At 51.5% G+C, this 14,407-nt stretch overlaps 1 non-coding gene and 1 pseudogene across 1 annotated transcript; both read right to left on the reverse strand.

The window, feature by feature from the left end:
* Positions 1–2,381: 2,381 nt before the first annotated feature.
* Positions 2,382–2,568, reverse strand: LOC123360676 (annotated as a pseudogene).
* Positions 2,569–10,941: 8,373 nt separating this feature from the next.
* On the reverse strand, positions 10,942–11,014 carry TRNAR-CCG. Its single transcript has one exon. It is a non-coding gene; the product is annotated as a tRNA-Arg (tRNA).
* Positions 11,015–14,407: the final 3,393 nt, after the last annotated feature.

Below are 14,407 nucleotides of genomic sequence, written 5' to 3' on the forward strand. Positions count from 1 at the left end.
GCCCCCGGAGCTTCTTCGCTCCCGGTCTTCGCTGATGGGGGGTCCTTCCTCTCCGGGATAGAAGGACCCCCCGCCACCGAATTACCGCTGAAGCGAGACCCGCCGCTGGAGTGCAGCCGGATCTTCGGCGGTAATTCGGTGGCGGGGGGGGTCCTTCCGTTCCGGGACCCGCCACCGAAGTGCCCCGAAGACCCGCGGTGGGGGCTACACTTCGGCGGCGGGTCCTGCTTCGGCAGTAATTTGGCAGAGGGGGGTCCCTGCCGTGGGTCTTTGGGGCACTTTGGCGGCGGGTCCCGGAACGGAAGGCCCCCCGCTGCTGACCTACTGCCAAAGTGGGGCCCCCCGCCGCCGAAGACCCCAGGCCCCCGGAATCCTCTGGGTGGCCCTGACCTCAACCATTTAAATGCTGCAAAGCGGAGGCCGAGCAGCAGGATTTGGTTCAATTGCTGCTCTCAGCACAATTCCTCAACGCCGTGCACGGTGTATCCAGGAGACAGTAAGTCTCTAGTTTTGCAAGTATATCGCCACGATTTTCCCCCTTGAAACAACAGCACCCATAATTCATAGCAATCTAAATATCAATAACTGTTAGTAAGCCTAGCCAAATAGTCTTGAATGAAAGCTAGAGAAAGCTGCCATCGGAGTCACGTACTGTACACGTTTGCTTCCCTGGAGAGTATTCGGTAACCATCTGTAGAGGTGTAACAGGCATTTAACTACAGTCTCTTTCTCCTGAAAAGTGGGAAAAGGCAAAGGCTTAAAGCTGCCTGTAGGAGAATTTTCAAAGCCATACAAGTGATCTGGACACTCAATTCCCACTGATTTCTAAACTGGTTTTCAAAATCCCTCACCACAAACAAATAAAAAGAAAGGCTGAGTGAGCAAACCCCTCACAACAACGCATAGAAAAACTAAGTATTCTATAGATTTAGAAACAAAACCAGCTATTATAAACTTCCCAAAGCATAATTTAAAAAGTCATATTTTAAAGCTTTTGCATTCATTGGTTTAATACAACCCCCCCACCCCCAAGTCTATGCTGTCTCCCTCCTGCTTCTCCAGCGGGAAGAAGCAGCGGGCATCAGCGCCAGACAGCAGCTGCATTCAAGCAATCCCGCCTATTCGGTGCCTGATTGGAAGAAAACATTGTAAAAATCGTCCTCCAACAATCCCTTTCGGAAGCACGTCTCTAGCTAAGCGCTGGCCATTTCTCCTGCAAAGACACCCTCCCTACTGCCAGTCCCCGGCTACCCTGATTAACGTCGTAATGACTCGTTTTTTAAAACAAGTGGTCACGAAAGAAAATGGATCGTACCTTTTGCAAACAGCTTTTTTGTCAGCAGATGGCCACGTTCTTCACAGAAGTGGGGGGAGCACACTTTGTAGTTTGTACAGGTCGAGTTTATTGCCTGTCCCAGAGGCTCCTAGCACCCCTCAGTTCCCTCCCACAAGCTCCCTATGTGTCCTCTCCCATCCCACTCTTTTTAGGGACTCCCTGAAATTCCCCCAATCTCAGATCTTACCAGAGAATCTCTGCACCCTTATTCTCCCCATACCAAGTTCCCCACACTTCTTCCCACACCAAAGGCTTTGTTCACACCCCCATTCCCATTCCCACTTCCCCATGGCAGGGGCTCTGTGTTCCCTCTATTCCCCCATGCCGGGGTCTTTGTGTACTCCCCATGCCAGGTTCTTCAAATCTCCATAGGACTAGGGGTTCTGTGTACCTCCACTTATCCCTTTGCTTCATTTCAGGGCCCCCATTCTCTCCCCCACTGTAGAGACTGTGTGCACCCCTATTTGCCTCTTCTCCCCCATTCCTCCCTCCTTCCCAAGTCAAGCTCTCCCAGTCCCCTTACCTGCCAGGGGTTCTGTGGGTCCCATTTTCTCCTCCCCCACTTCCACCCTACAGCCTGTACTAAGGGCTCAGAGAGGCTCCGAGAAAGTTGCATACCAACGAACTGGCAGAGCATTAGGGGTAGAAATAAGGGCTACTCGAAATGGGGGAGAGGGTGGAGAAAAGAAGAAAATGTGGAAAGTGGAGAGAACTTGCAGAATTAATATCCATGAGCCTATAACTTTAAACTAGAACGAGGGAGGACAAAAGAGAGGACACCGCATAAAAAGGTGGACTTAGAAGTTCAAGCAATTAGAGGTTCAATTAAGCAACTGTTTAAATAAAAACTGTTGTATTTTTACACTGCATTTTCTTCTCTCATGCTATTAGAAAACTCGCTGAAAAACACCCACATCCTCCCACAATACAGAAGCAATAAGATTAGTTACAATCACTACATCCCTTCTCTCTATATACACATCAGAAACAAAAGTTAAACACCAACTTCAAAAAAATGTTTTTTTAATGTAGTTTATACAGACTAACCACTCAGTCTGTGTTCTTTCCCTTCTACCCCCCCCAGAGGGAAAAAAGAAAAATCATCAATAACAGACAACAACTGCATCAAAGCAATACTGCTTACTCACTTTACATTCAGGAAAGAGCACTTTAACTCACCCTCCTACTTAGGAAGACCAATCACTTTGTGTTAAAGCAACCTCCCACGGCTATAGTCTAACGTCTAAAGCACCTATATTTAGTGGTTACAGTGTGTAATTTAATTCATCAAATCTCCCTATGAACACAGAGACAGCGAGACTGACAAACAGCACACTGTATGCCATGTCTCATTGTGGCACCTAACATGAAGAAACTTTTTTAAATGCCCTCTTTAGCTTCTGTTACAAATAAACGTCTTCCCAAATTTCACCAATCACTTCTTCTAACTAACAGAGGAACACCCCTTCAGCCAATCAGATATTTCTTCCATAGCTCGTACTCATAGAGGCGAGACTAACAAACTGGAACTGGCTACGTAGGAATGACACATCGGAACAGTTATGCACAAGCAGGAGGCATTGCAAGAGCCGGAGGTGCTGACGTGCTTCAGAAGAGATGTACACACTAAGCAATCCGCTCTTAAAGCAATGACGTCTGTTCCCCAGAGATCCCTGTTAGGCCTGCTCTACACCACACGTTTATACCAAATTTAGCACTGTTAAACCGAATTAACCCTGCACCCTTCCACACACCGAAGCCCTTTACCCCCAATCGGGGCTATTGCAGTTTGTGTATTCCTTACGCCACCCGACCTTAAGCCGGCTGCCCAGCTCCCAATGGGGTCCAAACCCCAAATAGATCCCTTTTACCCTGTAGAAACTGTACAATCCTGTGACCAGGGCAGCGGCCTAGCAGCCTGCACTTCTGCCTGCCAGCGCGAGAGCGCGTAAGGCACTAATCTGGATAGTGGCGGTTGGGTGGCAGAGGGGTGAAAAAACCAGCAGAGTGGCGCAGCAGGAGCGTGCTGGGCCCATAACCCAGCGGTCAAGGGATCAAAACCATCCTCTGCTACGTGTGCACTTGTTTCTTTTCCCTCTGGGCCTTCAATCGAGCCGGTGACCAGCAGAGCACCAAGAGCCTAGGCCATGAGGCAAGAGGTGGCTGAGGCGAAGCGGCGGCCTGCCAGGGAGCTCCCCGGCACCTCTGGCTACCTGGGCTGAAGGCAAGAGGCAGGCCTGGGTTTGGCGAGGGCCTCCTGTCCTGGAATGAGGCTGCAGTGCTTCCTGGTCCCCTTTTCCCACCCACACCAGCAGGCGGCTGCTGCGGGAGAACACGAGGGAGGCTCTGGGGGCGCTAGGCAGCGCTGTGTGTGTGGCTGTCAGGGGAAAGAGCCGAGGCTCCCGACTCGACCTGCCATTGACTCGCGTGTGTCTCTGCGCGCCGTCAGCCGGGGCGGGCCAGGCTGCGGACGTGACTCAGACTTGGGCAGCATGGCCGCGCTTTCCTGACGAGGCATGAGGCAGGCCAAGAGCTTTGCACAGCGTGCAGGGAAGTGGGAGGGAGGCGTCTTTGAGCCGGTGTGTCTCGTCCGCTTCTCCCATGTCGCTTGGGCGGAGGCGGGAAGGGAGCGAAATGTTCCCATCTGAAAGTTTTTGTGCTCGGCCTTGAGGATTAAGCCTGAGCCTCCAGCACGGCTGCTGGCAGATGGGTTTCTGAATGGCATCCAGCCCGCTTTTTGGGCCATCAGCTGAAAGCACTGAGGCCAAGAGGGAAGGTTTTGAGGCAGCAAAAGGGGACCTTTGATGTTCCGAGCAGCTCTTGAGGAGCATGGAAGTAGCATAGACTCAACACCATTCCTGGGTGGGCGTGAACCACCATCCTTTTAGTAAACAGCGAAATGGGCTGACCCATTGGACCACAGAGTCACATACAAACAAGGATGTATTGAGCACAAAAGTCAGGAATCAGCTCAGGGTAGGGTTATACCATATGTGTGCAGTGGTGAGACAAGAAACAGCAAGGAATTGGACTGGCATGGAGTGAAACTGTGTCTTATGTGTGCCTGATGACTGTACGTTTGAGGTAGTTCTGTGGGAAGGAACCGAAAAGAGCACTGGGGCTGCGGTATAGCGCTTGCATACACTTTCTTTGCCCTGTTTTGCTGTAAGAGTTAACAGTGAGAGATTGATAGTCACAGGTCAGTGGGTGGGTTTATTCAAATTCGGAGTGTACAGGGAAACCAGTGAGAGGAAGGAGGCTGAAAGACTTCTCTGTCTTTGAACAGAATTGTGTGTTAATGGTTCTTGCTTTGAATTCCTCCATTGGAGTAATTTCGGGGAGGAGAGTGAGGCAGTGTAGCCCTCGGGAATAGTGCCAGAGGGGGTGATGGGCAGGGACTGGGGACGAAAGCTCCTCTGTGCAGCTGAGTGAGGGCAGTACCAGGGAAGGGGCATCTGTAAAAGTGGCCATGTGGAAGGTGGCAGGGATTTGGGGGCCCAGGACGAGGTGCTTGATGTTCAGTGCCTTGGAGCAGCTGGACTTGGCCATGGTGGGTGTTCAGGAAATGCACATTAGCTAAAACAAATCCATATTAAAGGCTGCAGGATGGCAGCAGCAGAGGTAGGGAGCCTCCTTCTGCGTGATAGAGCTGGTTCCCCCTTCCGTTGCTGAGGGGAAGGTTGGTGCTTTGAGCCCACCCGGTGCTGGAACGTCCCATGGGTGAGATTAATAGGACTCTTGAGAAGAGAAGAGAAGAGAAGTCTTTTCTATCCCTGCCTAGCTCCATTGGTCTCCTGTGGCCCTTTTGGCTCTCTGCTCCCCTGTTGGGGAGATGCAGAGACAAGCCCCCATCTGGGTGAGGCATGAGGCAGGCCAAGGGCTTTGCACAGCGTACAGGGAAGTGGGAGGGAGGCATCTTCAAGCCAATGTGTCTCATCCGCTTCTCCCTTGCCACTTGGGTGGAGGCAGGAAGAGGGCGAAATGTTCCCAACTGAAAGTTTTTGGGCTCGGCCTTGAGGATTAAGCCTGAGCCTCTGGCACGGCTGCTGGGAGATGGGTTTCTGAATGGCATCTAGCCTGCTCTTCAGGCCACCCGTTAAAAGCACTGAGGCCAAGAGGAAGCAAAATGGAGCCTTTGAGGCTCCCAGCAGGCCTCAGGGAGCAAGGAAGTAGCACAGACTTACTGCTGTCCTTGATGGGGCTTGAACCACCATCATTTCAGTTAACAGCCAAACATGCTGACCCATTGCACCACAGATCAGCAAGGCTGTAGTAAGTATAAAAGTCAGGAATCAGCTCAGGGTACGGTATAGCACATGTGTGCAGTGGTCAGGGATAAAAGTGACTTAAAGGACTTGCTAGTACTCCAGAGTCCAGTGGAGGGGATGGTTCCTCAACCGGAGGAGGTGTGGCCTCTATAGGAAGAGGTGGGGCTTTTAAATTCTGGGGCTTTTAAATTAGGATTTAAAGGGTTTGGGGATTTGGCTGAAGCTTGGAGCCGGGCCCTTTAAATCATCCCTGGAGCTACCAGCTGCAGAGGTGGCTGGGAGTCCTGGGGTTTGGGCAGGGGTGAAAATAATTTACATTTCTTACCCATATGGTCCAATCGCAAGCAATCCACCTCTCCTACGTACTTCATGGATCCCTCCCATTGCATGACATAGATAGAGAAAATAAAACTACTATTAGTACTATTACTACTATCAGTACTGTCTGTAATAAAACTTTACTATTGGAATAAGCCTGAAAAAGTGAAAACTCACTGTCACATTTTTCTCTGTGTCTTCCCTCCTCCTCCAGCCAGGCTGCAGACACTAGGCTCCATGCTTTCTTCCTGTCTGGCACTGAGCAGAACCCCTGCTGTGGGGAGGAGGAATGCAGAGCCTTGTCTGCAGCAGAGAGAGAAGCCTGGTCTACACTATGCCTTTAAACCGGTTTTAGGAGCATTAAACCGATTTAACGCCACACCCGTCCACACTAAGAGGCCCTTTATATCGGTATAAAGGGCTCTTTAAACCGGTTTCTGTACTCCTTCCTAACGAGAGGAGTAGCGCTAATATCGGTATTACCATATCGGATTAGGGTTAGTGTGGCCGCAGATCGATGGTATTGGTCTCCGGGCGGTATCCCACAGTGCACCACTGATTGCTCTGGACAGCAATCTGAACTCGGATGCAGTGGCCAGGTAGACAGGAAAAGCCCCGCGAACTTTTGAATATTTCCTGTTTGCCCAGCGTGGAGCTCCGATCAGCATGTGTGGTGATGCAGTTAAAAATCAAAATAAAGAAAGAGCTCCCGCATGGACCATGCGGACGTGATCGCTGTAAGCAGGGCCGGCTCCAGACCCCAGCGCGCCAAGCAGGCGCGTGGGGCGGCCCTTTCCTGGGGGGGCGGCATTTGGCTCCGGCGGACCTTCCACAGGCATGCCTGCGGGAGGTCCACCGGAGCCCGGGACGAGCGGACCTGCCACAGGCATGACTGCGGCGGGTCCCCTCTTCCCGCGGCTCCGGTTGAGCTCCCGCAGGCATGCCTGCGGCAGCTCAAGCAGAGCCGCAGGAAGAGGGGATCCGCCGCGGGACCGGGGAAGGGCGGCGCAGCGCGCCGCGCTGCTTGGGGCGGCCTAATTTATAGAGCCGCCCCTAGCTGTAAGGGCAGGCAAATCTGTTCTATCAGCGCTCCGTTACAGAAGACGAATTAAAAAACATTTTTAAAAAATCTCCAGACAGACGCCATAGCAGGGACTCAGCGCACTGCTGCATGACAAGCGTAACGGAAAGCCAAGGAATCAAATGGATGCTCATGGACTGGAGGACTCAAGCTATCCCACAGTTCCTGCAGTGTCTGAAAAGTATTTGCATTCTTGGCTGAGCTCCAAATGTTTCTAGGGTCAAACACAGTGTCCGCGATGGGTCAGGGCATAGCTTGGCAATTTACGCAACCCCCCCCACCCCCAGAAGTGAAAGGGAAAACAATCCTCTGCTGACTCTTTTTCATGTCACCCTATCTTTACTGAATGCTGCAGATACATGCGATGCTGCAGCACTCAACACCAATATCCTTGCTTCCCGCCCCACCATGGGTAGCTGATGGTGCAATAAGACTGATATCCATTGTCATCATCAGTCTATTGGCACATGGGGCAGTGCAAAAGGACTGATAACTATGATGACTAGTATCAGCGAGGTCAATCAAGGGTGCCTGGCCCTAATTTTTCCTGATAGATGGTGCAGTATGGCTGGTAACCATCCTCATCATAGCAACAGGGGGCTGAGCTCCATCAGCCCCCACCCTTCATGTGTTAAAAAAAAGATTCAATTGCCCCTGGACTAGCAGAGAGATGCTGGGCTCCTCTTCTACACACTCCTTATTGTCCTGTCTGGACTATCATAGCAGCTGGAGGCTGCCTTCCACTCATTCTAACAAAATGTGTCTTATTCCTGTATTCTTTATTACTTCATCACACAAGTGGGGGGGGGGCAATGCTATGGTAGCCCAGGAAGGCTGGGGGAAGAATGGAATCAACAGGTGGGGTTGTTGCAGGAGCACCCCCTGTGAATAGCATACAGCTCATAATTTCTACAGGGTCTGATACAGAGCAGCTGTGCTCTCTGGTTTTATGATACAGTGGTTCTCTAGTACACTTGCCCATATTCTAGACAGGACTGATTTTATTTTTAGATACCAAAAAGGAGGAATTGACTCAGGGAGTCATTCCCAATTTTGGCTTTTGTGCCCCTGGCTGATTGGTCAGGGGCACTTATGACAGCAGCAAATGGCACAGTGCAAAAGGACTGGTAACCATGACCATCTTATTACCAATTTATGGTATGGTAGATGGTACAATATGGCTAGTAACCATCTCTGCTGTCATGCAAAAGCAAAAGCATGCTTCTGTGTAGCGCTGCTGAATCGCCTCTGTGAGCGGCATCTAGTACACATACGGTGATAGTCACAAAAGGCAAAACAGGCTCCATGATTGCCATGCTATGGCATCTGCCAGGGCAATCCAGGGGGAAAAGGCGCGAAATGCTTGTCTGCCGTTGCTTTCCCAGAGGAAGGAGTGACTGACGACATTTACCCAGAACCACCCGCGACAATGATTTTTGCCCCATCAGGCACTGGGATCTCAGCCCGGAAATGCCAAGAGGCTGCGGGAACTATGGGATAGCTGCGGAATAGCTACCCACAGTGCAACGCTCCAGAAATCGACGCTAGCCTCGGACCGTGGATGCACACCACCGATTTAATGTGTTTAGTGTGGCCGCGCGCACTCGATTTTATACAATCTGTTTTGCTAAACCGGTTTATGTAAATTCGGAATAATCCCGTAGTGTAGACGTACCCAGAGAGAGAGAGAGTGAGTGAGTGTGAGTACAGTACAGTACAGTGAATTTTCCCCTTCCACCTGCTTTTATTAGCTCTGGATTTAAGATGTGCAGCCAAATGCTTGTATTTGTTGTGTATATTAGTATTGGAGAGATTCCCCTCATCCTGGGGGCAGAAGAGGACTGCCCCTGCCATGGTCAAACACACTCTCCTCCCTCCCCCAAGCTACTGTGAGTGAAATTAACAAGAATGCCAGAAACCGCTCCTAACCCCGGGGGCTGAATGGCTCAGGGAACAGCTGAGTTTAAACTATTCTTATGCAGGGGGCAGGCTTCTCCCTCCCTCAGCCAGTCTCCTTTCCATACCGGCCCGTACCTGCTTACTTTCACCTCTGGCAGTGGTTAGACAAGAAACAGCAAGGAACTGGACTGGTATGGAGTGAAAGTTCTGTGGGAAGGAACTGAAAAGAGCACTGGGGCTGTGGTATAGCGCTTGCATACGCTTTCTTTGGCCTGTTTTCCTGTAAGAGTTAACAGTGAGAGATTGTTAGTCACAGGTCAGTGGATGGGTTTGTGCAAACTAGGAGTGTACAGGGAACTGTCTTTGAACAGAAGGAAGGAGAGAAACCGGCAAGAGGAAGGAGGCTGAAAGACTTCTCTGGCTTTGAACAGAATTGTGCATTAATAGTTCTTGCTTTTAGCTGATCTCACTGAGGTCAGTTGGGGCGCCTGGACAGACATGGGAATGACTCAGCCAGGTCATTCCCATCTTCTGCCAAGCAATCAGAAGATGACAATGGCTAGTAGTTGTACTGTACTGTTTGCTACCAGCCTAAGATATAAAAGCTAGATGGATCAAAACAAGAAATTGACCTCTTTTGTTTTGTGAAATCAACGGCCTGCTAAACACAGGGTTTTGAGTTCAATCCTTGAGAGGGCCATTCTGTGTGACAATTGTTTGTGTTTCTCCTTGCTGCAAAGCCACCCCTTTTGTTGATTTTAATTCCCTGTAAGCCATGCCATCAGTCGCCCCTTTAAGAGCCCTTTAAGTTGAAAAAAAGGGCTTCGTCGTGTGCATGGGTCTAGGGTTAAATGGCGGTAACACTGCTAAATTCGACCTAAAGTCATAGTGTAGACAAGGCCTCAGAGGAATTTTATAGCTTCTGGCTGGCAGGGTGTCCAAAAAAGGGAGCTACCCACCCACCCTTTCATTGATCACACTTGGTAACTACTAAGCAGAAGCACAGAATCATAGATGGATTTGCTGAGTCTCCTGCAGGCCTTCCTAATGGCACAGCAGGGCTGCTCTTGGTTCTGCACAATGTTGTTTCGTTTAGCAGTGACTGTGAAGCGACTTCCAGCTATTTGGCCGTGGGAACTCTGGTATTAAGTGGACACCCTGTCTTAGCTGTGTATGGCTGTATTGCTTGTAGATTTATATATTTTGTATTGATGTTATCAAATGGAGTATTTTGTAGCTGTCTGCTATAATTTGTTTAACTTATACAAAATATGAATATGCTCCCTCAGACTTAACGACCCGCCTTTCACACACTCCCTGCTCCTCACTCTCTGGGGTTGGAACAAGCCACCGGCATGTGTGTCCATTGGATTATTTTTATTTAATTACTTCTCATTGTTAAATTAATTATGAGTGTTTTTAAAATTTCATTGCAGTGCGTTTTCTTCCTGCCACTGTCACCTGGCAGCTCAGGGATGTGAGATTCTCCTCCATTGCGTTTCTGCCCACGGAACAAGAAGAGAGACCACATGTCAGTACTTTTGGAAATAAAAGCAACCTGGAAGCAAACCAGCTGTCTCCTCCATGTGCAGTTTGCGTCTCTTTTGCAGCAGTTGATGTGTGTGCAGGGGCACTGTGTGCTCACATGGGAATTCACCACCCTTGGTGCAGGATTTGACTTGTTCCTGGAGTGAATGTAGCACTGTGGAGTGTCAGGCACAGGCTGCATGACCCCCTCCATTTATCCTTGGGGCAGATACAGCCCAGGCAGCGCTAGTGCAACCTCCCCTCCACCATCATCTTCACAGCCCACCTGTCAGGGCAGGAGGGGAATGTTGCTCCATGGATCCTGGCTCTCAGATGGGGCTGCCCTGGGATGGGGGTGGGGTTGCATCCATTAGGTCACCAGACTGAGCCTTCTAATATCCTTGGTGATTGTTCCCAAGATCCAGGACTTTGTGCTCAAACAAACAAACAAACATCTCCCTGGTTGAAAATAAAGCCCTTTCCTTGCAATATACAGGGAAAAAGCAGATTTTCACCCCAGATGGGACTTGAACCCACAATCCCTGGCTTCGGAAGCCAATGCCTTATCCATTAGGCCACTGGGGCCCTGATGTATAGCTGCTGAAGAGATGGAAATTCCCTCTCATAAATGCACATTCCTCGCATTTGCTTCAACACCAAATAGCCCCTTTATGTGCCTTACAGAAACATCTGCATCCCCTGGCAGCGAGGCACCTGGGCAGGTCGCTGACAGAGCTGAGCACCACCTTTCTGCCAGCCATCTTTAGAGAAGAACCCCACCCTAGAGTCACCCCTCCCTCCTTCAGCGCCTCCACGGCTGTGGCTCTGAGTGGCAGTAGGCTGATTAGGGGGCGAATGTGGGGCTGGAAGGGGGGTGAGGTCGGCCTGTAAGGAGTAACCAGGTGGGGCAGACCCAGGGGGAGGCTGTGGGCTGCTGGTCGGTTGTTGGGATCCGAGCTCTAGATCAAAGTTGCACAGTGACCTAACACCCAGGGTTATAAGGCCGACACAGTGACCCCCTTACTGGCCTCGGTGACCCCCAAACCCTTGTTACTAAGGGCATTGAGGAGTCTCTGTCCCTTAATAACTTCTGGGAGCTCCCCAGCAGGCTGCGGGCGTCAGCCACCTCCTGCCACACAGGTTAGACTCTTGGCGCTGTGCCGGCCACCCCCTCGCTTGCAGGCCCAGTGTAAGAAGAAGGAGGCCCGGTGCTGGCAGAAGAGGGTTTTGCTAAATCGACCTCTGTGTTAGGGCACAGGACGCTTCCACTGTGTCCCTCTGCTGGCTTTTCTTCAGCAGCGCCTAGCGGCCCTGGCTCCAGGCTAGTGCCTGGTGAGCTCTGGCACTGGCAGGAAGCGCTGCAGGGTGCTGGGCAGCGGCCCTGGCAAACCAGCTGCTGGTAGGTGTCTCTGTGGTATCATGGGTCAGTGAGTTCAGCTGTTAATGGAAAGGAGGGGGGGTTATGCTCCCCCAGGGATGCCACTGAAGGCTCCTTGTGGGCTCCTCAATGTCTGCTGGGAGCTGTGATGTTCCCCTTTTGCCACGTTGAAGGCTCCCTCCTGGACACAGTGGATTCACCTGATGCCTACAAGAGTGTGGGGGCTGCGCTGCAAAAGCCCATCTCCCAGCAGCCACGCCAGAGCCTCAGGTTTAATCCTCAAGGCGGAGCGCAAAACCTTCAGCCGGGAACATTTCGCTCCCTTCCTGCCTCCGCCCAAGGAGCAAGGGAGAAGCGGAGGAGACAGGCCAGCTCAAAGTCGCCTCCCTCCCACTTCCCTGTACACTCTGCAAAGCTCTTGGCCTGCCTCATGCCTCGTCAGGAAAGCGCGGCCATGCGGCCCAAGCCTGAGTCACGTCCGCGGCCTGGCCCGCCCCGGCTGACAGCGCGCAGAGCCAGGCGAGTCAATGGCAGGTCGAGTCGGGAGCATCGGCTCTTTCCCCTGACAGCCACACAGTGCTGCCTAGCGCCCCCAGAGCCTCCCTCGTGTTCTCCCGCAGCAGCCGCCTGCCGGTGTGGGTGGGAAAAGGGAACCAGGAAGCACTGCAGCCTCATTCCAGGACAGGAGGCCCTCGCCACGCCTAGGCCTGCCTCTTGCCTTCAGCCCAGGCAGCCAGAGGTGCCGGGGAGCTCCCTGGCAGGCCGCCGCCTCAGCCAGGAAATAAGGAAAAGGCGATGAATGAAGAAGTCAGGAAATAACAAGGAAATGAAGAGGTTTGTCGAATGGGTTTCTGCCCGATTTACCATCTTCTCAGCTACCGCTCAAAGTTAAAGACCTAAAGTCGACCTATCGGCATAAGTATAGATGGTTAGATGGGAATTAAAAGGAGCTGCTGTCACAAGTGTTAGGTGCCTGCAAGCAGCATGCAGAGCGTTTAAAACCACCGCAATTAGAGGCTCAGATGAAACGTTTGCCCTAAATCAGAAACGACAATAGGAGGACCAGCAGAAAGCCACTCTAGGTAAACGTCAGAGTAATGGAGGCCATTAGAGGCAAAAAGTCATTCCTCAAAATTTGGAAATCAGATCCTAGTGAGGATAATAGGAAGGTGCACAAACTCTGGCCTGTTAATTGTCAAAGTGTAACAAGTCAGGCCAAGAAAGAATCAGAGAAGCAACATGCTAAAGACACAAAAGCTAAGCATAAATCCAGTCAGTGCGAGTCCTGGTCTGTCCCCGCAGAAAGGTGAACCCCCTCTGTGGCTGGAGTGAGCTCCTCTAAGCCGACCTCACTACAGACCTGTGCCAGGTAGTGCTCATTGTAAAAATGTTTCCTCTGAAGGTTGGGAAAACAGGACCAGCAGTGCTCAGGCCGGCTGACAATTAAAATCCCCCCAACAACAAACATCATGCAGTCCAGAGGAAGGGAGCCTTTGATCTTCCCTCTCATGCCTTAACTGGGGACCATACACACTAATATAGCCTTAACCAGTGCCACAGAGCACAAAGCCCACCAGTAATGCCCTCCCTGGTCTAAGTTCCACCACCTTCTGTACTCGCACCGTGAATGTGAAGAACAAGACTCCAGCCCCATCATTCTTCCCTGGCCAGGAGGCCCTTCCTCCAATCACCCTCTGCCTATTGAGCTACCCTAAAGTCATGAATGTTCATTTCCTGACCACCCACCATGGCCAAGTCCAGCTGCTCCAAGGCACTGAACAGCAAGCACCTCCTCCTGGGCCCCCAAATCCCTGCCACTTTCACAGATGCCCCTTCCCTGGTACTGCCCTTGCTCAACTGTGCAGAGGAGTTTTCATCCCCAATGCCTGCCTGTCACTGCCCAGCAGCCCTCTGGCACCATTCCTGAGGGCCACCATGTTCGGAAAGACAGCTCTCATCTCTCAGGGGCCCCATGAGAATACAGTATTGCAACTTTTTTAATGGAAAGGGCCCCCAAAATTGCTTTGCTCTAAGCCAGCCCTGCTCACCTTGGATGCAGGCACTACTGTGCTTCCAGAGAACAAGCTGCCAAAGGACTTGCTAAAGCCTGGGGTTGAACCAAGGACCTTTAAATCTTCAGTTTAACACTCTCCCAACTGAGCTACTTTGGTAGCTGCTTAAAAGTATTTTGGCCTGCTGCTTCTCTGCTCGGGATGTTTTAGCAGCCGTTGAAAAGCAGGTAGGAAAGCAGGGCCAGCCCCCGAGTGGGGCCTCTGACCATTCCCACTCAAGGGGCTCCTTTTGGCAGTGGGGCAGGAGATATTTCCCACAAGAGGCTCCTACGCTGCCTCATCCCCCAAGACCCCTCCTCCCGCAAACTGGTCTCCGTCCCCTCCCCCCCTCACTCGTCCTTACGGTCATTACAAAGTGGCAAGGCAGAGCCCTCCCATTTTTAAAAGCCCTGGGGTGTTGTTCCCCCCTGTTCAGGCACCCCTGGGGCCCTGCACTTCACACAGCTCTCCCTGATTTCAGCTGTTAGTGAGGGAGCCTCACTGCTAGCGCAGACTGGGCAGTTTCTTGCATGAGAGACACTGTCCCAA

The sequence above is a fragment of the Mauremys mutica genome, unplaced genomic scaffold (genome assembly GCF_020497125.1).
Source record: "Mauremys mutica isolate MM-2020 ecotype Southern unplaced genomic scaffold, ASM2049712v1 Super-Scaffold_100292, whole genome shotgun sequence".
Classification (NCBI taxonomy): Eukaryota; Metazoa; Chordata; order Testudines; family Geoemydidae; genus Mauremys; species Mauremys mutica.